Genomic DNA, 6791 nt, shown 5'->3' on the forward strand with positions numbered 1-6791 from the left:
TTTTATTGCAGAACAGTTGTCATAGTTGACGTCTTGCAAAACAGCCCTAATTCCACACTTATTGCACAACAGGCTTTATTAGAGATGCATTCTTGAAGTTACTGGTATAGTTTTGAATATTTTATTGCACAACAGTTGTCATTATTCAGGTGTTGCAATACAGCTGTAAGTCCACAGTTATTGCACTACAATCTTTATTGCATATAATTTTATTACAGTTAATGCTTTACTTTTCACTGATTATGGCACTAGAGTTGGCAGTATGAACTTATTGCAGTACAGCTCTAAGTCCATATCCATTGCAATACAGTCTTTACCGTATATTCCTAATTGCAGTTAATGCTTTACTCTTTCTTGCTTATTTAACTATAGATAGAAAACTACATCAGTACTCAATACATTCACTTCACAACCTGGCCAAGTGCCAGGCATGTACCTCAATGTTGTGAGCCCTCTCCTCTGCAGCTGTTGGGAGAGAAGTACACCATTATGCATGCTAGTTTAGCAGACATTCAGATTAGATATTAGTGGTGCACAGGTAAAAGTACTTACCTTCATGCATGATATGGGACATCCCCTGCCTGAAATTCTTGGCCTCAGGTGTCCAAGAGATCCCCCTTATGTCTCTTCAGGTCATTCTAGTTGTAACAACACTGCTCATCCATGTGGGGGATACCAACTGAACTGGCGAGGTCCCATGTCATCTGGTCCCAGGCTTCTGCCTTGCACTCTGAGCCCTGGTAACCTCCCTGCAGAAGCCAGCCTTCATGGTTTCTTATAAGGAATCCAACCATGACCCTGGACTCCAGGATGCCCCAATGCTGCATCCAAAAGTGCGAACCCTCACCAGCACCTGCCACTGTGTATCATTCAGAGAAAGAACTCCAATAGATTATGCTGAATTCCTGCCTATTGGACTTACTATAGCCTGTTTTCCTGCCCTTACACTTCATTGGGCAATATTTAAATATGTGGCATGTCACTTAGTGCACAAACCAGGGCAGCTAAGCTGAGCAGTGCGAAAACCCAAGACTCATATGTTTTGCAGTGCTTAGTGGTGTGCAAACCAGCCAAGCAGTGCATATAACATTTTCAGCCATTATTTTGTTTATGCAGTGCTTAGCATGTCTTAACAGGTCTTAGCAGAGATTAGCTGAGCACAGCAGGCTAGGATTTAAAATAATTTCCATAATTTGTATTTTGAAAGTAAATGCTTACTTGCCCTTCCATGTATTCAAACCCAGCACATAATACACATGAGATTGTAATGCTACCAATTTAGCTACATGGGTATCTGGAATTTTGATATACCTTTGCACATGTCTCTGAGCTACCTTTAAGCAGTGCTGAGCATCGGGTTGTGCCATGCAAATCCACTCAGCTATGCTTAAACATGACTTTTACATTTTTAAATAACTAATTCAATACATCTGGTTTTTATTTTTAGATATCTGGCAGGTGTGTCAATAATGTGTAGCAGTCACAGGCACTGGAAGCTGTTAAAGACTGGGGGCGGAGGGTGACAGGGGCACTTAGTGAACTAAAAAGGGTAATTTTTTATAACTATTTGATACCATAACATAGGTTCACTTGGAGGACATTTTAAGCTTACCAATTCCCTTTTGGTGCTTGAATTAACACTTTCTGATTGGTCTTAGCTATCTCCATGGCTGATAATTGTATATTAGCCCTAGTGAGAACAACTGTGATCATACCATATACAATTTGAGGGGGCCATGAAAGGGATGCAGCATTTAGGAACTGTCTCTATCCATTAGTGGCATGAGGGTAAATCCTGGAGTACATTTTCTGTTACCCATCCTTAGATCCAAGTTGCATTTGAATATGGATGGATGGCTTTGCTTTATTTTTATGGATAGTCTGTTCTGGAACAGTGGTAGCCTCTGTGATATATATCCATCTCTACACAACATTTAGTTTAGATACCTGGACTGAGTTTTTCTGATGCCATTTGACTTGCTGATGTTCAGTAGGTCCATATGTATTATGTCACAGTATGCTTTGTATGCCAGACATGTCACCTCTAAGCACTCTGTAGGATACTGAGTATAGTAATAAATCTTTAGGTGGTCCATGCAAGACCTATTGTTTAAGACTTGTATCCTTTTAGTAAGATATCTCTGAAGGTATTCCAATTGTTGCATGGGGCTGGACAGATACATGCCAAAGTGGGCATTATACAAAATGATTGACATAATGAGAGCTTTGTAAAGGGGGACAACAACATCTCTAGATCTAGTTACAATCAATTTGTTTATAAGCTGTGCAATATATAAAGGCTTTCTTATGACTCTGGGCACATGTTGGTCAAAAGTTAGGTCACTGTACACACAAATTCCCAAATGCCAAACAATTGGATCAGTTCTCAGAGGGCATTGTCATGATTTTGACACCACTTATTATTTGGGACAAACATTCCTGCATAATGGTTACGTCATTTGGGGATTCAGTAACTTCTCCTAGCTTGCAGTCATCTCCAACTTAGCTGGCCAAAGCTCTTTGGTATTTCCTTTTACTTTTTAGATGTATATGCCAAACAAAAAAAGTCTCAGCACCGAACCCTGGGGAACTCCATTGGTGACTGGTCTCTTCACCTGTTTTGATCTTCTGCATCTTGTGAGCCAAGTTGGCAATTCAGCTAGTGATGCAAGTGTTTGCTCCTACATTATTCATCTTTTGTACTACACCTGAGTAGGGGATTGTGTCAAAAGGCTTGGCCAGGTCAAGGTAATATGGTGTGAACTCTTTTACTTCATCCTTTGCTTTGGTAACAAGAGTAAAGCTTAAAATTTGCCCATGATTTTGAGACTTTCACACTTTCCTCTGGACTGTTTTCAAACACATTTTTAGAGCCACGCATACATGTATGCATTCCTTGATTCACCTTCTTGATTGTATTAAATTATATTTCTTGCATAATACAGCACCAGTTAGAATGTGCTTTAAATCTGTAGTTTTGAACAGTCTTTCAGTAAGCAATGAAACAAACTGTATGAACCAATAATGACAAAACAAAACTACCCATTTTAGAAAATTTCAACCATAAAAAGCCACTCAAACTTCTCATAATCCACCAATATCAGTAAATATGCAAAATTTCTGCAGAAGTAAGTCATCTAAATAATTCCACATTTAAGGGTTCTCTAACTAATGAAGAAGTTGCTGCTAGGAAACAACTCTATATTTCATTGTTTCCTCTAAAAAGAAATTGGCTGTTGCCCTTGAAGAATAAATTACCTATGTTATATTAAAAATGATAAGCTAATAATATTGCAACAGGGAATGGTTGGCAAACTGATAACAGGTTCATAGTAACTAGGTAACTCCTGCAAAGGAGGACATTCACAAGACTGTAGTATCCACTCCCTTTAAAATACAACATAGTACAGTATCAACAATCTATCTGCATACTGTGGGAGTAGAACCCACAGCTTTCTGCATCAAAAGTAAGCCACTACCTGTTGTGCTAACAATACGAACAGTCTTGGAATATGCAGCACTAAACTTCTCTTCCCCTGAAGCTCTCAGCTTCTTGTAAACATTTTTATTTATTTAACATTTTTTTTACCAGGAAAGTCAGAATTTGGAAGAAAGCCGATTTTCAGCAGAGGCTGAGAGAGAAATGCTCCAGATGCAGGTCTTTGTAAGATGGGAAGAAACCAGAGTACCCAGAGGGAACCCACCCAAATACAGGGAGGACATACAGACTCTACACAGAAGGCACCCCAGCCAAGAATCAAACTACACAGCCGCTTGCTGTGAGGTAAGAACACTACCACTGCACCATCATCTTGACACAACTAACTCTTTCAATTTCACAGAAGAAGAAATCTGGAAAAAGTCAAAATTTATTTGGGGGAGGGCAAAGGGCTAAAACTTGGGACAGATTTTAAATAATGCTTGTATAATCTTAGAAAGCTGCTAAAATAGTGTTTTGTGTTACTGTATGTTTCCAAATAAAAAGATGGTAAGACTGAAACGTAAAGGGCGTTCATTATGATTTGTCAGAAAGCCACAAATCTTAAGAGGAACAGACCAAATGTATGAGCCAAACTCCCTGAGTCACATGTGGTGGTGTGGGTAGAAAATGCAGGACCCTGTACCTAAGGTACAGGGTTTGAGCCCAATTACACACACACACACAAAATATCACTTTGGAGCTACACACAAAAAATATTGCTTTGGAGCTACTGCATAAAATAAATGGAACTAGCACTAAACGGCAATCACTTTGGAGCTACGGCCCTTTTTGATATAACATTGTGCCTCCAAACTCTAGCACATAAATTATTCCAAACATTAAACAACTCGAATACATCCTTGGTCAAGCATTACACCTGTAATTATATGCAAATGACCTCTAGAAACAGTCATCAACATCTTGGAATACTATGCACTCTCAAGTGGTACCCAACGTCAGAGCCCATTCTAACGCCAAAATAACTGACTGTAAATGTTTTGAAACCTTGATGACAATTTGTAAATATCATTCTAAGCAATGCCTCAAATATTTCACCAACTTTCCCACTCTTCTCACCCCACCATGGGAACAGCCAGCAATCCCTTGTACAGTGAACTCATGTACTGTTACTTCCTATGTTTTCTATTCTGTATATTTGAAATACAGAATTAAAAATGCAATGCGTACACTAACATTACTACAATCAAATCTGTAACAATCAGTGTACCATTTTGTGACTGGTTTGATTACGGTATTGAGGGAAATTCTAGCCACTTTACAGAACATAGTGGGATAAAGAAAGATTTAGGCCAATGGCAAAGTGAGCTATCTAGCTACTGCATAAAATAAATGGAGCTAGCACTAAATGGTCATCACTATCACTTTGGAGCTACTGCATAAAATAAACAGAGCCAGAAATATCACTTCGAAGCTACTGCATAAAATAAATGGAGCTAGCACTAAACAGGCATCGCTATCACTTCAGAGCTACTGCATAAAATAAACGGAGCCAGAAATATCACTTCGGGTCTACTGCATAAAATAAATGTAGCTAGCACTAAATGGCCATCACTATCACTTTGGAGCTACTGCATAAAATAAATGGCCATCACTTACTGCATAAGCATAACAGAATGAAATATCACTGACTTACTCCAGAACTGGAGCCTTAGAAGTAAGCAGTTATCCACAGAGCTAACACTTGGGAGCCTTATCAGCAAGAAGTGCTTTCCATGCACATTTGTGTTTAAATTAGTGTGCAACGTGCGCATGAGTCTTCCTCCCCCTCGCCCTGTGGTTCCGGCACCTATAGCTATAGTTTACCACCTGTTTGTCTTTTCGGCTGCCAGTAGTGATTCGGGTTGGGAAATTGAAAAAAAAAGACATGATAGAATAGATGCAGCTGAATCTTTCAGCTGCATCTGTCTTTTGAGCCGTGGCTTTTTTTTTTTTAAATGAGATGATCTGCAAAAGTGGGGAGGGCTCCCCTCCCCCCTCACTCTATGGTTCCGGCACCCATGGTAGCACTTCTGCACTCCACAACTCACCATGCAAGCATGCTTTTTAAAGAAATAAAAAAAAAAAGTACATTACATTGCTACAATACAATTGGACAGAGCAGGGAGTGTGTTACTCATCTGTGGATACAGTTAGCACCACACTATCTACACTGATTCAGTAACCATGTTCCATGGCTCCCCCCTCAGCAATGCACCATGATTAATATGCATGGCACACTGCCGAGGAGCATCCATGTGTATGGACACGGTAACATTCTGTGTAGGCTCTACATTATGCCTACATGGATTTTATTAAATTTAGGGGAACACCTAAACAGGTCACATAAACCCATTTGCAAAATCTCTACCTTGTTATTTTAAAGTACTTTTAGACATGCCTCTCAACTTCTTAGAGCAAAATCTTTGGACAAAGATAAAAATAATGGGAGGACAAAGGCTCAAAAATAAGGACAATTTTTACAAACTGCTCTCATAAACTTAGAATGGTGATGGGATAAACAGGTTTTGCATTAGCATGCATTTTCTGAAAGGTATGAAGTATGACATTCAAACTTCTGTCATTTAGTTACATCAGTCCTTAATGTTTTGCCAGAAAACAACAAATTTGGGGGGGAACAGACTAACTATATGAGGCAAAAATCTGAAAATTCTGCAAACAGTTGAAAGATATGCTTTTAGAAGAGAAACTTTATGATGCATGTCATGTGTACCTTTGTGAGGAAGCTGCTCAGAGTTTTAACTGGATAGCACAATAAGCTAACTTAGCTGAGAAGCTTAAATGTTTCTCTTTTGGCATGTTGCCCATCTACATTTTGATCATTCCTTACTTTTATTTCAATCTTCCTAGCTTCCTGCTAGACAGGGTTCCAGGGAAGTAAATAGTGTGGGAAGAAATATCCAGGGAATTGTTATGGCTAGGCTTGTATAGGCCCTAGGGCCGATAGCCTAGTGCCAATCTATGAACCTATGAACCTATGAACTACATTTGTTTATCTCACTGTTTGCTTAGTTGTTTCTGTGTGTATACTAGTAGGATCTATGCAAATAGTATGAGGCACTTTGAAAACAAAGCACAGTCTCATGAACATGTATAGAGAAGGATGACAAGATTTTACTTTATACCACTCAAATACTGAAATTTACATACCTATATTTTAGGCACTTTTCCACAGAGAACAGAAGTAAATTTGTTGTTTCAATTTGACAAGCATTTGCAGTTTGCCCTAGTTTACAAAATAAATCTAACTAGAGGAAAAAAAAAACATTTCTTCTTCAGTGCATTACCAAGG

The sequence above is a fragment of the Protopterus annectens genome, chromosome 1.part0, assembly GCF_019279795.1.
Source record: "Protopterus annectens isolate FY-2018-M chromosome 1.part0, PAN1.0, whole genome shotgun sequence".
NCBI classification, from domain to species: Eukaryota; Metazoa; Chordata; order Ceratodontiformes; family Protopteridae; genus Protopterus; species Protopterus annectens.